This window comes from Cupressus sempervirens, chromosome 5, assembly GCF_028749045.1.
Source record: "Cupressus sempervirens isolate cs-2001-9-10 chromosome 5, ASM2874904v1, whole genome shotgun sequence".
Taxonomy (NCBI): Eukaryota; Viridiplantae; Streptophyta; class Pinopsida; order Cupressales; family Cupressaceae; genus Cupressus; species Cupressus sempervirens.
Window position 1 is genome coordinate 414,938,583 of NC_143122.1, and position 16,904 is coordinate 414,955,486.

Genomic DNA, 16,904 nt, shown 5'->3' on the forward strand with positions numbered 1-16,904 from the left:
CAAACAACTCAACAAAGGCACCCATAAGAGGCCTTGTTGGTGTTATAAGATTGGAGGTATGTTTGGTGTGCTCTCCCAAACACAACCATGTGATTGAATCTCTTGAATGGTGAATGCGCAAATGTGAGTGATGAAACAATGAACCTATACTATATGAAATAAAGAACACCTCAAACAATGGCTATGGAAGAAGTTATGTTTGAAGGCATTCAAGGATGAAGATGTCAAATGAAACAAAAGAAACTAAACTAATGTGCAAGCTACACTAACATGCAAGTGAAATGGAGATACAAGTGCATAAGCAAACTAGATTAATGATAAAAATACAATCTAAAAACTAGCTACCAAGAGTTAGTATGCAACCTAGAAATCACTATGAAAGCTCAAAACTCAAACTAGAATAATAACAATGGAACTATAGGAGTTAAAAATGTGCAAGACAAGGGCTCTATTTATGGTCTTGAGATAGACCCTAGCTGAGGTGGCATTTATGTGATATCCACATAGTGCCACAAGGAGACACATAAGAAAGCCATGCAAGAGGTCAACATTCAAAGTTTGCTTTGGAGAAAAGAGTGGGGGATAAAGCTTGCAAGAGGGAGTGGTCTTACACATGTGTGAGCACCCACTTAGGCTTAAGGAGGGATTAGCAAGATGATTAAGGGTAATTAAGTGGGATTAAAGAGTGGATAGACTTAGGAGGATGAAAGTGATGAGTCTAGGCTAGGCTTTAGCCTAGGTTTATGATTAAATTAAGTAAGATTTAATTTAATCATAGGTTTAGAGGAATTAATGAGATGGAGGGATTTAAATAAATAGAATTTATTTAAAAGGGGAATTTATGGAGGATCATGTATTAAATAAATTTAACATATTAAGGCTGGTGGTATTTAAATTAAATTTAAATACCTTAGGAAAATGTAAATAATTAATTATAATGTCAAGTGCAATATTAAATAAATTAATATAGTCTTTTGGGATGATTTTAAGCATCTACATTTTGCTACTCTTTGATGTGATGTCAGGATAGCATCATATCAAAGAAAAGAAAATATAGGTTGCCCCAAAGAAGGCAGGAGTCCAAAGGGCAATGATAGAGGAGGAGGGTTCCCCCTCACAAAAATTGTGCAAAAATAAATTTTGGGTAATTTTTGCGAAAAGGTTTTTGGGAAAAAAGGAAAAAGGAGAAAAGGAAATAAATAGAGACATTGCATGGCTTGTAGGAAAATAGGGGATGAACACGGCCTAGGGAAGGCACAGGTTCAAAATGGGAACTTGGAGAGCTTATATAAGCCTCCAAGGGGCTCAAAGAAGGTCATTTGCACACCTAGAGAGAAGAGCATCTAGAGCAGAGATGGACCCTATTAATCATTTACAGCTTGGTGAGTGCATCAAGGAGTACTAGTGAGCAGTCGAGATGGGCCCACCAGTAAGTCATCTAATCCTCTTTGTAATTTTGGTAGGTTAGGCTAGGGCAGGGGCATTTATGGCACCCTAAATGAGGCAAAAACTCAATCATGATGGAGACAACAGTCTCCACCTTATCATCTACATAGATGACAAAAGGGAAGTCATGTTGTTTGTGGAGATGACAAGTCCTATCCTATAATCTATGCAAATGATAGACAAGGGAAACGAGGTCTATAGAGATGATAGGGTTCAACCTATTGTCTACGTAGATGACCAAAAAGGCTTAGGGAAGTGGAGACAATGGTCTAGTGTTGATCATCTCTACTGATGAAAAATCACCTGATAGCAACAAGGATAGTTGTCTACCCTAATTGATAGTTGTTTCAATCAGCATCTATAATGATTGACATCTATGCCAATCAGCATCACATATTGGTGTCTACATCAATTAACATCTACACCAATGAGGACCAATGGGTAGGGGACAAGTTATGATGCCCCATTTTGGCAACAACTTAGGCTAAGGAAACTGACACTTTGCATGTCTGTGCTACAGGAGGAGATGGTGGTGTTTAGGTAAGGGAACATTATCTGCTGACCATGGTACTAGAGGAGAGGTTGACTGATGTAGACTGGGGACATATTTGGCTATGTGGGTTAGAGCATGTCCATGAGTGGCCCTACTTGAGGGCACACTCAACACAACTAGCTGCTCTCATTGAGTGATGGCACACACTCACAGGGAGCTTCCATCTACCTACAGGTGAGGTGATAGTCGCATTGCTAGACATGTGATGGATTTTGCAAGTGCCCATCTAGGGGACCTATCCAAAGTATGTGTTGGAGGGCTTAGACCCATATCTGCAGGAGTGCTTTGGACAAAAACAATAGAGACTGCCAGTTTAGAGATCATAGCTGTCATGGAGAGGAGCCTTGGAGCTGAGACTGCCCTGATTGGTTGTATATCTAGCATCTCTGATCTAGCGTATGCTACTAGACAATGCTAGGTATGGCTTTCATATTGGTTGGGTATGGGTGCTAAGCACCCTTCTATAGGAGGAAAGAGAGGTCTACTACTAGGACCAGACCATTCTAGTGGAGCTATATCATGATCTGCACATGTGTATATATTAGACATAAAGGACCATTTGGCCAGGACTAACTCTGCTAATAGTATGGTCTTGGGAGCACATCGAGGTTACTCGACCCATCACCAGATGTGAGACTAGACATTCTGATGAGTCATTCACCTATAGATACTAGTTATCCATTCAATACACCTCCATAGAGTTTGTGCAATTTTGGCAGTAGTGTTTAGATGAGATCATCATGTTTGAGTCGACTCTATATGATGGGGTAGATTGGTGGGAGATAGTTTTGGCTATAGGTGGAGAGGATGACTCAGAGGATTAGATGTATCTCTATTTTACATAGACTAACTTCTAGGTTATTGGATGCTCTATTCACATGGTGATGTTCTATATGCCTTTGAGAGTATGACAATAGTTTGAGAGAGCGTAGGATGTTATTCTAGACAGGGTTGTGTACCTTGTTGTGTCACAGGAGTATGGTAGACTCTAGGGTCATTGGACCACACTATGGTTAGCATAGAGCTCATGGTTACCAATGCAGCTAGTGCCCTAGGTACATGGGCAGGATCACGATGATGCAAGAATGATAGCAGCATATGCATAGTGGTGGGAACTTCATCAGCTTGTGAGATTGATAATGCCTGGGGCACCACCATCGGTAGATTAGGCATAGGAGAAGGGGGATGGAGCAAGGGATGGTGGGTAGGCATCCATGATGCCACCACTAGTACAAGGTCCACAAGAGGGGCCATGAGGGCATAGAGCTCAAGCGAGAAGAGGTCTAGGGCTAGTACCAGCATAGGTACTAGTAGAGGCACTAGTACAGGGGCAACAGGTATAGGTTCCACTAGGTGCATAGAGAAAGGGGCTAGTAGAGGACCCAAACATGGTGAGGGTTGAGTGGGATAGCCTCCATGTAGAGGTAGCTTGATTACAGGGGGTAGCATAGTTACAACAGGCATGAGAAAATAGCTTAGAGCAGGCCATGGCGGCCATAGAGGCAGAGTTATAGGCTTAGAGGGCTAGAGGAGATAGTACATAAGAGGCCCTAGCTTCCCTATAGGTATGGGTAAATGTCAGGGAGTTTGCAAGTATGGAGGACCATGTAGATGTTGAGGAGTTGGCAGAGCTAAAGAGACTTCTAGGGGAGGTCGCCGCATTACAAACCGGGTGGGCTACCCATCAGATGCAGTTGGATAGATACCGTAGGTAGAGAGACATATCAAAATAGATTCTCTAGCCTAAGGTAGCCATCATAGTCATCCAAGAGGCCATTTCAACTAGCCAAGCAGAGGCACAAGTGATACGAGAGGCAATGTATTATAGATCACTCTATCATGAGGTTGTGCCTACTGATCAGTGGTAGCTAGATTTTGAGAATGATGCCAACTCATGGACCACAAGGGGTAGAGCTAGATTAGATTAGTTTCTAGGACAATAGAGACCTCCTCAAGGGGCAGATAGAGGTGGGGTAGGGCCCTCACAACTAGTAGCTTGATTTTTTATAGTGATCAATTTTTTGACAGATATGTGTAGATGTAGCAAGTTTTTGATGATGCCTTTGTACTATATGATACTATATGATTTGTATACAGACTGTACAGACATTATTTTTTTGATATATACATGACATATTTTGATGGCCCTATGTGTATATGGATTATGTGATGCATATGATATCTATGTTGTGGATAATGATGCTTGTGATGTAGGACATGTGTGATGTAATGTTTCCTATTATATATACATATGTATATGATACCTAACATGTAAATGATGCAGGTTTGCTAGCGATTATGAGATGTATGCATTGCTTCATTTTAAATGTATGGATGTATTTATGAGATTTTTTATGATATATATGCCCCTAGATGCATGTGTTAACATGGATCTATATAAATGTATTAATGATGGAAACTAACTAAATGAAGAAAATTCCTAATGAACACTAACGAATGCAACCTAAAACAAAGATGTAAAATGAATGAGCCTAATGAATAATTATCTGTCAAAAATTTTCAGTCATAGAAACCAAGCAACATAGCATAGGAGGGAGGGGAAATAAACATAACCATTATCTCAAGCATGGTTAAATAACACCCTATACTACATGAAACCTAACTACATGATATCAAGAGATCTAGTTGTGTTTATATGAAAGAGAACACCTTAGTTTGATTTTGCAAATGAGTTTATACATTATATGCTATAGAAACATAAGTGACATGATTCTTTTGCATAGATTAGAGACTTTAGAAGAATAGGTGTAGTTTACATAGTCATGATGGATCAAATGTCATATACATGTTGGGGAGGTCTAAGTGAACCCAAAGTGTTTTTAGGGATCTTTGGTGGAACATGTACTAACCCATTGCCCCTAGTGTGCAATGCATTAACATAACTTGAAACTAACACATATGCAGTAAAGCCTCAAAAATAGATCATACCAAAAACAACACATGTAGTCAATGATTCATTTAGGTATGATCAAAATATGGAAGATCAAGGCACACCATAAATGGCTTCCACTAATAATCAAAATGAAATCAACCTAAAAGAGACCTCATGACCAAGTTGTCATTCAGTCCACAGTTCCTACCAAGAACCTTAGGTCTAGAAGTGAATGTCGTAATGCCATAGATAGGAAGGATTCAACATATGAAAATTTGTTTTGTGTGACGTCAAGTATCGTAAATCATTTGTTTCTTTTTGGCAAATGCGGTGAAAAGAACAAGTTTCTCCAATTGTTAAGACTCAAATGGTGATTTTGTTCAAGTCCTACATGGTCATTATTGTGAAAAAGCTCAGTGTGATGGGATTGAAACAAACACCAGACAAAAAAATGCCTTGCGGACTAGAGGTCTTTCAAAAGATGGAGGTGAAGTTAAGCCTCGTAGACAAAACGTCTTTTATTTGATGCATGAAAAACATAAGCTAGATAAGACTTTGCACAAACGAAATGGACTAATGGAATGGAGTGAAGGTAAACAAGCCTTACAAATAATGGATCAAAATGCTTTTTTTCAGGAACTTTTTCTTCTTTTTAGTCTATTTTCAAGAACATTTTACAATTTTTTTTTGATTTTTCTTATTTTAAAATTTTTTTTTGGATTTTTGTGGGACTATAAGAACACTATACCGAAACTATAAAAATCAAGCATAGAACTGCTTGAGGTGTTGGATATTTATAGGCTCAAGGAGTGGACCTCCCACTGGAGTGGCAATCTAATATGCTTCAAAACCATATTTGGCTATAATGATAAACAAACCAAGCTAATTAGCCTCAAACTTTCCTTTATTTTCATGATTCTAGACATTCTTCATGTTATGCTGCAAAACTAAGTCACCCACCTCAAACTCTCGTGGCTTGACTTTTTTTTAATACTAAGGTTGAAGGTGATTTTGATACATGCAGAGGTAGTTTAGGGCATTAAGGTGTCTCTCATCAAGGAGTTGCAGTTATTGCAAGCGAGCAACTCTATATTCTTCTTTAGACATTAGATTCTTTAGAGAGCTTCTGAGGGAAGGGAGCTCAATTTCAATGGGTAAGACAACCTCAGAACCATAAACAAGGGAAAATGGAGTGGCTCATGTGGTGGTATAGATGGAGGTATAGTATGCCCAAAGGGCAAGAGAAAGATGAAGGTGCCAATCATGGCCAACTACATCAACAATTTTTTTTAGGATTTTAAAAATGGTTTTATTAGTATCTTCAGCTTGGCCATTGCCTTGGGGGTAGTATTTCATAGAAAAATGTTGGGTGATTCCAAATTTCCTACACAATCTAGCAACTTCTTGATTTTTGAAAGGGGTTCCATTATCAGTCATAATATCTTGAGGTATACTGAAATGACAAGTAATGTAGTTCAAGATGAACTTCAAAATTTGTTTTTAGTGGTGTAGGTTAATGGAATAGCCTCAATCCACTTTGTGAAATACTCAGTGGCAACAATAATATACTTGTGGTCATTTGAAGAATTTGGGTATACTTGACAAACAAGATCAAATCCCCTATGGGAAAAGGGCCATGGAGTGATGGTGGGTTGGAGGTCTTGGGTAGGAATGTGTATCAAATTTCCATACTACTAACAAGGAACACATCTCTTCACAAAATGATATGCATCTGCTTCCATATTAGGCCAATAATAACCTATTCGAAGAAGTTTTTTCACTAACATAAGGCCACTAGAATGGGCACCACAAATCCCTTGGTGGACCTCTTCTAATGCTATTCTAGCTTTATTTGAATTGAGACATTGGAGGAGGGTTCCATCAAAATGTTTTCAAAAAAGTGTCTCACCTAGGATGGTATATCGGGCAGTGTGACAGATGAAGGTTTTTCTCTAATTTGGGGTGAGGGTTATGGAAATGGTTTTGTAATGTAAATAGGAAAATAATTTGACGTACCATGGAGACTCAAGACCAATAATCTCACACCCCAACTCTAAATTAGTTTGCTCATAAGCAGGAGTAAAAAGATTCTCAACAAGAAACTCACATTTAGGACTATATTTTGGCATGGCAATTAGGGAGGCAATAGTAGCCTTGGAATCTACTACTTTGTTACTAGCCCTTAGGATCTACTAAAAAACTAGCTCTATGAAATGTTGTTTAAGATCTTTATCTATCATATGGTATGGCAACAACTTTTCATCCTTAGTGTGGTATTCATCTATAACTTGTTAATCACCAATTGTGAGTCTCCAAAGACAAGAAGGCTTTTGATATTTCATTTGATAGCTTGATGCAACCATGTGACTAATCCTTCATACTTAGCTATATTGTTTTTACAAGGGAATGATGTCTTATAATACTTAGGAATGAGATCCCCTATAGTGTAACAAACAAAACTCCTGCCCCCAATCCCTTTTGTGTGAATGAACCATCAAAAAATATTTTCCATGGTGTAGTCAGGGTGATAGTCATAATGTTGTCATCTGGAAAATCTACTACTATGAGATGATCTCCTAGAAGAGGAGCTTTATCAAGTTGATCTACAATTACTTGTCCCTTAATGGCTTTGCATTCCTTATAAACAATGTTGAACTCACTCAAAATCAAGACCCATTTTTCTACTTGACCAGTGAGAGAGGCTTTTGAAAGAAAATATTTGAGTGGGTCTATCTTCGCAATGAGATGTGTAGTATGATTAAGCATGTAATGGCATAGCTTCTATGTGCAAAAGACCACTACCAGACATGCCCACTCAATAGTAGTGTAGTCCAACTCATAGCCAACTAGTGTTCAAATGAGGTAGTATATAGCTTGCTTATTCCCATTGTCATCTAGTTGTGCCAAAATTGCCCCTAAGGCAACTGAAGTAGCTAAAATGTATAGTATCAATGGTCATCCTGCAACTAGAGGGACTAAGACTGGAGAATTAGCCAAGTATGTCTTAATTTGTTCAAATTATTTTTGGCATAGACAATCCAACTCAAAATTGTTTCCATTGCAAAGTAAATGCTGGACTATATGGACCTTATTTGCTAACTGGACCACAAATCATCTGATGAATTGTAACTTTCCTTGAAAACTGTGGATTTGTTTCAATGTGGTAGGTGGAGGCATTTCCATGATGGCTTTGACTTTAGTGGGATCTACCTCAATACTTCTTCTTGACATAATGTAGCCTAACAACTTGCCTAATTTGACCCCAAACACACATTTCTTAGGATTAAGGTGCACTTTATATTTCTCCAATCTTTCAAAAATGATGGTGAGTACATAAATTTTGGACTCATGTGTCTTTGATTTTTCTAGGATGTCATCAACATAGTCCTCCATTATGACATGTAAAAGATGATGAAATATTGTAGTCATTGCATGTTGATAAGTGGCATTGATATTCTTCAAGCCAAAAGGCATGACTTGATAACAAAAGGTTCCCCGTGGGGTGGTAAATGCTATTTTATGTTGGTCTTCTTCTATAATTTTGATTTGATTATAACTAAAGAAACTATTTATCAAAGACAACATCTCATGTCCAGTAGTCAAATCCACTATGATGTCTATGTTACGAAGTGGAAAATTATCCTTAGGACATGCAAGGTTTAAATATAAAAAATCTGAAAAAACATGGATGCCCCCAGATGCTTTCTTTATAGGAACAATGTTGGAGACCCACTCAGGATAATCAATAGGGCAGATGAATTTTTCTTCTAAAATTTTTTGCAACTCTACTTTGACCAAAATTTCTACCTTAGGATGCATCTTATGCAACTTTTGTTTCACTAGTTTAATCTTGGGATCTACTATCAAGTGATGCACAACCAAATCTATGTTAAAACCAGGCATATCTCTATAGGTCCATGAAAAATTGATCTTACCCTTTCCCAAGAATTTAGTCATTGCCTTTTTCTCTTTAGGACTTAAGGTAGCTACAATGTAGGTGATTTGTTGATTATCCTATGTACCCAAGTTGACTAGAATTGTTCCTCATTCAAAATAGATGATTTTTCTGGTGGTAAATATCTGAATGGAAAGTCAATCTCTCCCTCTTTTGGCACCTCTAAGATGTTTTCACCAAAATATGTGTCCTTTATTTTATCTTTTTCCTCATCCAAAAGTGCCTTAGAAGAGTTTTCACTAAAGGATGCTTCTTTTATTTTTTTCATTTTTATTTTCTTTTTCACTTTTGCAACTAAGAGAGTTGACTTGGCTACGAAAGTAGGCTTCCTCATTGTATTGGATTTCATGATTGTAATCTTGGAGATTCTTAAGGCCAAAGAGTAACATCACTACCTCATCAAACTTACAAATATCAAGAGCTGGTGGTGTGTCCTGAAGGTCCCAATCTATCATGTCAAGGTTGGTGAGAGGAAGGTTGGTGGATGAAAGGTCAACTATGGTAATGACATGGACATAGGTATCTAGGTCATCTTCAATGTATTGGAAGGGTATTTCAAAGAATTCCTCCTCATCAATCTCAGAATTAGATTCAATTGTACAATAGTTGTCAGCAAAGGATACCTTAGGTTTAATGGAACCCAAACCGCATCCTTTAGGATAGCTATTAGCCTCTAGGGGTTGTCTAATTCCATTTTTTAGGTGCAAGGCCAGTACCATGATATGCCATGTTTTTGATAATGGGAGGGGCCTTAACATACTTATCCTTTGGAAATTCCAGGGGTTCATCTTTTCCACCATAGTATAGCCAATCCAAGATATTAGATTCCATGTGCTCATCACTAAGTGAACCCCAATGTTCAAATGTGGTCTTGTTAATATGCATAGTTTCTTTGCTGGTAGGAGGTTCTAATTGTGAAGGTTTTCTAAAGGAATGGGGGGAGAGTGGTAGTTGTCCAACACACAAGGCATTTTCAAACTTATACTCTCCTATTCCTAAATTGGTAAAAGTAACCTTCTTCCCTATAGTATTGATCTTAGTATCTTCCACCTTTTCTTTTCCTTTGTCAGAATTGGAATCATTATTGGCTAATGCTGGCACTATTGTGGAAGGTGATTTTGTTATTATGAGAGGTTTAGATATAACTTTGGCAAACTTACTAATTGGTGAGGAAATTTCAAGCATTGATGATAGGTAGATGGAATAGCCTTTAGTGTATGTATCTAAGGTCGGCCAAGAAAAATGTTGTATAGAAAATCCAAGTCTAGGACATAGCATTCAATATTTATGATGGTTGGTCCAACCTTTAGTGGCAACATGATAACTCTTTTTGATTCTCTTTATCTTTCATCATAGGCTTTGATTGTTATCCCTTTATAGATATCTAGGAGGTCTTCTAGAAGTCTCGAGAAATGAATAATCTTCAATGTACATAGGTTCAATCTAGATCTATTATCTGTAAGGACTCTTTTAATCTTATGTCATTGTATAAGGACTTAAATTTGGAGTGAAAAATTATTGTGGGGATTAGGACCTTGAAAATCTTTATCTGTGAAGATAAGGTGTTGTTGTGTGGGAAGGTTTCTAATCATGGCAGTAAATTGGGAGGATTAATATTTTTAGGAATATGAGATTCTAAAAGAGCCTTCTCCAAAATTTTCTTATGGACAAGTGATGTGGTGAGGAGCTCAAGAATGGATATTTTTACAAGAGTCTTACCTAACTGAGACAACACATCATAGTGAGAAGCGATCCTTTGTGAAGTGGATGGTGCAACATGCACATGTGGAATTGATCGGTTAATGTGATTGGGAGTGGTAACTTGCAAAGTAAGTCTTCCCCGTTGAGTGGTTGCATCACAATTGGATGCTTGTAGGACAAGGGTATTCACATGAGTGTCTACCTCTTCAATGTGACTACACATGGAGTCAAATCTACATATATCGTTGGTTTATATTTTACCACACAGGGAGTCAAACCCTGATATGTGGTTAGTAGAATAATCATAAGGTAAGGCATTTGATGTGGAAGCTTGATTTGCATTGTTCATATTGTTTTTTCCATTGTTGTTATTTTCATTGTTGTGAATAGGAAATGATTTTTGAAATATCTTCAATTTAGCATTTTTAGAGGATGGCCCTCCTTCTACCTCAATTTCTCCATCATCGACAAGATTTTGGATGAAGACTTTGAGTTTTATACACTTTTTTGTGTCATGTCCTTTGATGCAATGGTATTTTCAATATTCATTTTCCCTATACCATTTTGATTTGGGTTGATTCTCATCAAAGGGCCATGTGTTGGGAAATACGATCAGATTGTGATCCACTAGTTTTTGGAATATGGCTTCCAAGGGTTCATGAAAGTTAGTGAAAACTCTATTGTGATCATAGTATCAGTTGTAATTTCTATTCATATTGTTATTTTTGTGAGGGAAAAATGGTGTTTGATTATGAGATTGTTGATTGTTTTGATTCTAATTGTCACGGTTTGAACTGTTGTTGTTTCAGTTATGATAGTTGTTGTTGTTTCCTCCTTGAATGTTTTGCACATTTTTAACATCAGTGACACCATCATGTGTGACACCTTTGTTCTTGGACCAAAATTTTAGTTTTTTGTTGTTGTTTGTTTCTTTGTTTGAGGATGATGAGCTATAATTTTTTATGACACCTTTGTCTAAAAGCCCATTCTCAATGCTTTTGCCCCTCTTGACTAATGTAGTGAAATCTTCATGTGAAAAGACATCTCTGGTATCAATTTTTTGATAAATATTTCCACAAGGTGGGAATCCTAAATTTTGTAGGGCATGTAGTTAGCAAGATGCCTCCACCATTGTAGAAAGTTGGCAAATGTTTCATCATTTTGTTGTTTTTTGTTGCACAAATCACTTAATAAGGCATGATGTTCAATGTTGTAAGAGTATTGTGCTACAAAAATTTTTGTTGGGTCATTGAAAGAAGTAATGGAACCCTTGGGTAAGTTCATTAGCCATTCTAGTGTGGGGCCTCCAAGACTTTGTGTAAGAGCCTCTTAAGATAATCTTCATTATAGGCTACTTCTTGACAAAAAATTGAGAATTCCTTCAAATGTGTGATAGGACATATTTGTCTTTTGTATTTATCAAATTTAGGAATCTCAAAGTTTGGTGGGAATGGTATTATGCTAATGGATTTATCAAATGGGAAGGGATAAACTTCCTCAAAAGAGAAATCCTTCTTCCCTTTGTTGGCAATGGAATGCACCAAGTTTCGAAGTTCCTATAGTTTTTGGGCTAAATATTTGTTTGGTTACACTTGTGACTATTGAGAATTGGAAATTCCACCTCCCAAGCTATAGGGAGGTCCAAACATATTATAGGGTGGTGGGAGTGCTCCACTCTAGCCAATGTATTGATATGCAGTCTTTGAAATTGGCACAAATGTTTTTACCATAGTTGTCAGAATTTGTGAATAAGAAAAATATATTGGTTGTGTTGGAATTTCCATTTGTTGAGTAGACATTTTCCCAATGTTTAAGGATCCCACAGTTGGACCTATTAAGGTGGATTGTGGAATACTAGTAGGCATAGTAGTGTTGGGTATGGCACTAATGATTTGTTGGATATGTTCCACACTTAATTGGAATGTTAGTTGTATGGTGCCACTTGATGTGGATGTAGCACTCATTTTCAATGTTGGTCCTTGACTAGATGCTTAGGTTGTGTTTGGAAATATGGGAGCACCACCTTTTGTAATTTGTCTAAATAAGGTGGTCTCATCAAAGCTTGTAGGGACATTAACACCATCTTTAACCAAGTTGAGGAAGATCTCAATTTTTTTACCGTAATAGATTTTTCCATCATTTCAACATTGTATGGACCTGTAAGGAATGTTCGAACATCATTAAGGATATTTTTGTTGTCAATAGGGTTTTCCTCTTGGTATACTTCCTCATGGTCATTTCCAAAAGTTGTGTTGTGAAAATAATCTTCTAGTTCTTGTGTGGATGTTAAGCTAGGCATGCCAAAGTTTGAACTAAAGGGAAATCCTCCCCCTAATTATGTTGCATGTGGAGGGAAAGTCTTCTACATCTCTTTTTATCTGAATGAGAGTAATAAACAAGACATGGGATTAAATGTGAATCTACCGAATCGTCTATGTACCATACAATAGTGACCAATCCAATGGGTGGAAGACTATAGAAGAAAGAGGGGGATGTGGGAGAGAACTATTGAGCCTTACACAATGAAGGGGGTTGACAACCTAGATGTAAACAAAAGACCTTAGTTTAGTAAACAAAGTGTGATTACTCACTATTTGGTGATGGACTTGTTATCCAAAATAAGTGATAGGTGTTTTCTTGTGGATAAAAGGTCTAGTGTTGTGATCTCAGAAAGTGTTTTTATGCCAAAGTCTTTAGGTTCAAATGACCAAGTTCTCTAGAGAAAATTTGCAAATGGAAGAATAGAAATGTGGAAAAATAAAATGATATGTGGAAAGTATAGGTGTTGTGGTCACTTATATAGTTAACTCAATCCTCACTCATTGGGAACAAAACCTAGGGTTTACTCTTTGGAAGGTAGACCAATTTCAAAGTTTTGCATTGTACTCAATTCTACCATAGCAGTCTTCTTTAGCTTCTTCTTTTTGAATGTCTTTGATAGTGTACCATAATTTTTTGTCACCATGTGCTAAGTTCTTTCTTTCCTTGTAAACAAATGATTTGGACGATTTCATCTTCTTATGTTTAACGTTGTCGGTCATGGTAGCAACAAAACAAGACTCAATTTCAAGCACAAACTAGACTCAACCAATTTCAAATGCTAGACCAATATAAGACTTTTGAAAATAACCATTGTTTCTCTCACTGAAGTTTAGCTCACGATTTCACTCATTTTGTACTTGTTTGATGTTTGGTATTGGCTTTGAATGTTTAAACAAATAGGCATGCTAAACACGCTAACAATCCTAATAAGATTGCAACTAGGATATACAAGGCTTACCTAAAGGGCATCCTCGATATTCACAAGGTACATAAGGCTCAAATCTGTTAATGAAAGGAAATAATGCCATAGAGTTGGGGGGAGACGGTATCCCAAATCTCCTCCTTCACTTTCCAAAGGTATAAAGTTCTTTAGGGCTTAGCCAAGAGTGACAAGATTTCACTTTCAAGAGAGGTGTCTTTCGATTCACCTCCCGATTCTTATACTCTGCCAGAACACTAGAGTTGAGGTCATCCCAAGGGGGGTTAAAATCCCCAAAAAAGCCTCCTAAAAAAAAAAAACAAGACCACTTATTTCTTGTGCACCTAAGATCACCTTAAGGCATGAGGGGAGAGAATACATAAGTGGCCTTGGGGTTTAAAAGACACACATTCTTTCCTAATTAAACTTTAGGTTTTGTAATATGCTTGAAGAAACACATATTTAAAGCATACAATGTTCTTTCAAACTTGAAATCATCACTAACATAAATAAAATCATGTATTCATCAACATGAAAGTAAATCGATCATGTGCATAAAAAGAAATGCTAAAAATGAAGTCAATTTCCTTTAAGGCATTCAAGAGTATGCGAATTCATTTTAAGCACCAATTCCAAATGTTTGCTAGCCTAGACATTCATGTTAATTTTCTTAAGGCATTCAAGAGTGTATGAATTCATTTTAAGAACCAAACCTAGATGTTTGCTATCCTAAACTTGCATGCCCATTCCCTTAAGGCATTCAAGAGTGTATAAGTTCATTTTAAACATCAATTCCAAATGTTTTCTACCATAAACATACATTTTAATGAAAAGATGGTTCATTCCATAAGGGCATTCAAGATTGGATGAAAAAAATTTCTTTAAGCACTCAAGATTGTGTTTGGAGATTACTCATTAGTTTACAACATTCATTCAAAGGAAAAATGATTATAACATGCAAGTTAATTAACCTTTAATCCTAAAGTGATAAAAATCGCTACAAATTTTCTTAGTGATAAAAATCACTATAGGTTTGTTTTAAGTGTTTCAAGATTTATTTTCCGCATGAAATTTTTTTAGCAATCCCTACTACTTAGAAAATAATAATATTTCAAAGATTCACAATTCTATCAAAAAGTGCAGATAATAGATCTCATGTACAAACAATAGAATTTAGAGGCGCTAAAAAACATAGATGCCAGAATTTGGAGATGCCAAAAATTGCAGACAACAGAAGACAACAATGTATAGTTTGTAGTCAAATGGTACTATTTGTCAAGTGCAAATGATATTTGAATGGTCAAAGATGCTAAAATGTAGATGACAAAAGGACACCCAACACACAATGTAGACGACAATATGATGATTGCAAATGATAGAATCTTACACATAGCCGATAGATTGACTTTTGAATTTTTTAAAAACCCATACCCAATGTCGATGATAGAATAATCTACGAAGACACTAGAACTATGTCCCCAAATGCAATGTGAGTAAATGATGCAGAGACACTAGTCTGTATAGAGATGACAGAATGCAGATGACACTATGTTTGATGCAGACAACAATATGAGGTTTTTTGTGATGGACTACAAATTCTTGACATATTTTTGAAATTAAAATAGGGACATGGGTCCCAGTAGGCATGCGGGAATGTATGCTAGAAGAAATGACATGTTGGGAGCATGAATCAACAAAAAAACATTAATTTAAACCACATATGCATCAAGTACTTGTTAAAATAAAAGAACTAACTGATGCTTGCTTGAGTTTTGCAACTCACAACAACAAACAAACCAAATCCTTAAGAAAACTCAAATAGCTCAACAAAGGCACCAATAAGAGACCTTGTTGGTGTGTTAAGACTGGAGGTATGTTTGGTGTGCTCTCTCAAACACAAATATGTGATTGAATCTCTTAAATGTTGAATGTGCAAATGTGAGTGATGAAACCATGAAACTATGCTATATGAAATAAAAAAAGCCTCAAACAATGACTATGGAAGAAGCCATGTTTGAAGGCATTCAAGGAGGAAGATGTGAAATGCAACAAAAGAAACTAAATTAATGTTCAAGCTACACTAACATGCAAGTAAAATGGAGATACAAGTGCATAAGAAAACTAGACTAATGATGCAAATACAATCTAAAAACTAGCTACCAAGAGTTAGTATGTAATCTAGAAATCACTATGAAAGCTCAAAACTCAAACTAAGATAATAACAATGCAACTATGAGAGATGAAAATTCTTGAGACAAGGGCTCTATTTATAGGCTTGAGAGAGACCCTAGGTGAGGTGGCATATATGTGATATCTATATAGTGGCACAAGGAGACACATAAGCAACCCATGCAAGAGGTCAACATTCAAAGTTTTCTCACACATGTGTGAGAAAACTTGGAGAGAAGAGTGGGGGACAAAGCTTGCAAGAGGGAGTGGTCTCACACATGTGTGAGCACACACTTACACTTAAGGAGGGATTAGGAAGATGATTAAGGGTAACTGAGTGGCATTAAAGAGTGGATAGGCTTAGGATAATGAAAGTGATGGGTGTAGGCTAGGCTTTAGGCTAGGTTTAAGATTAAATTAAATAAGATTTAATTTAATCATAGGTTTAGAGGAATTAATGAGATGGAGGGATTTAAATAAATAGAATTTATTTAATAGGGGAATTTATGGAGGATCATTTATTAAATAGATTTAACATATTAAGGTTAGAGGTATTTAAATTAAATTTAAATACCTTTAAAAAATGAACCTATTTTATTAAATAAATTTAATTAAATAGGTAGAAGAATATGAAAAGAATATTTAATTAATAAATAAATAATTACAATGTCAAGGGAAATATTTAAAAAATTAATATAGTCTTTTGCGATGATTTTAAGCATCTAGACAACCATTGTATAAAGCCTTTAACAAGGTGACATTCCAAATGAATGTTTTATGATCTAACAATCCTTTGTAAGCCTTTAACAGGGAAAACTTTTCATAGGGTAGATCATGAGAATGGTAAAAACATGTAAACTTAATAGGTGAACTTTATTACTACAGTAGTGAAGAATTGTGGGTCTCATCCTAATCTGGGGGATATTGTCACCAAAAATTGAAGTAT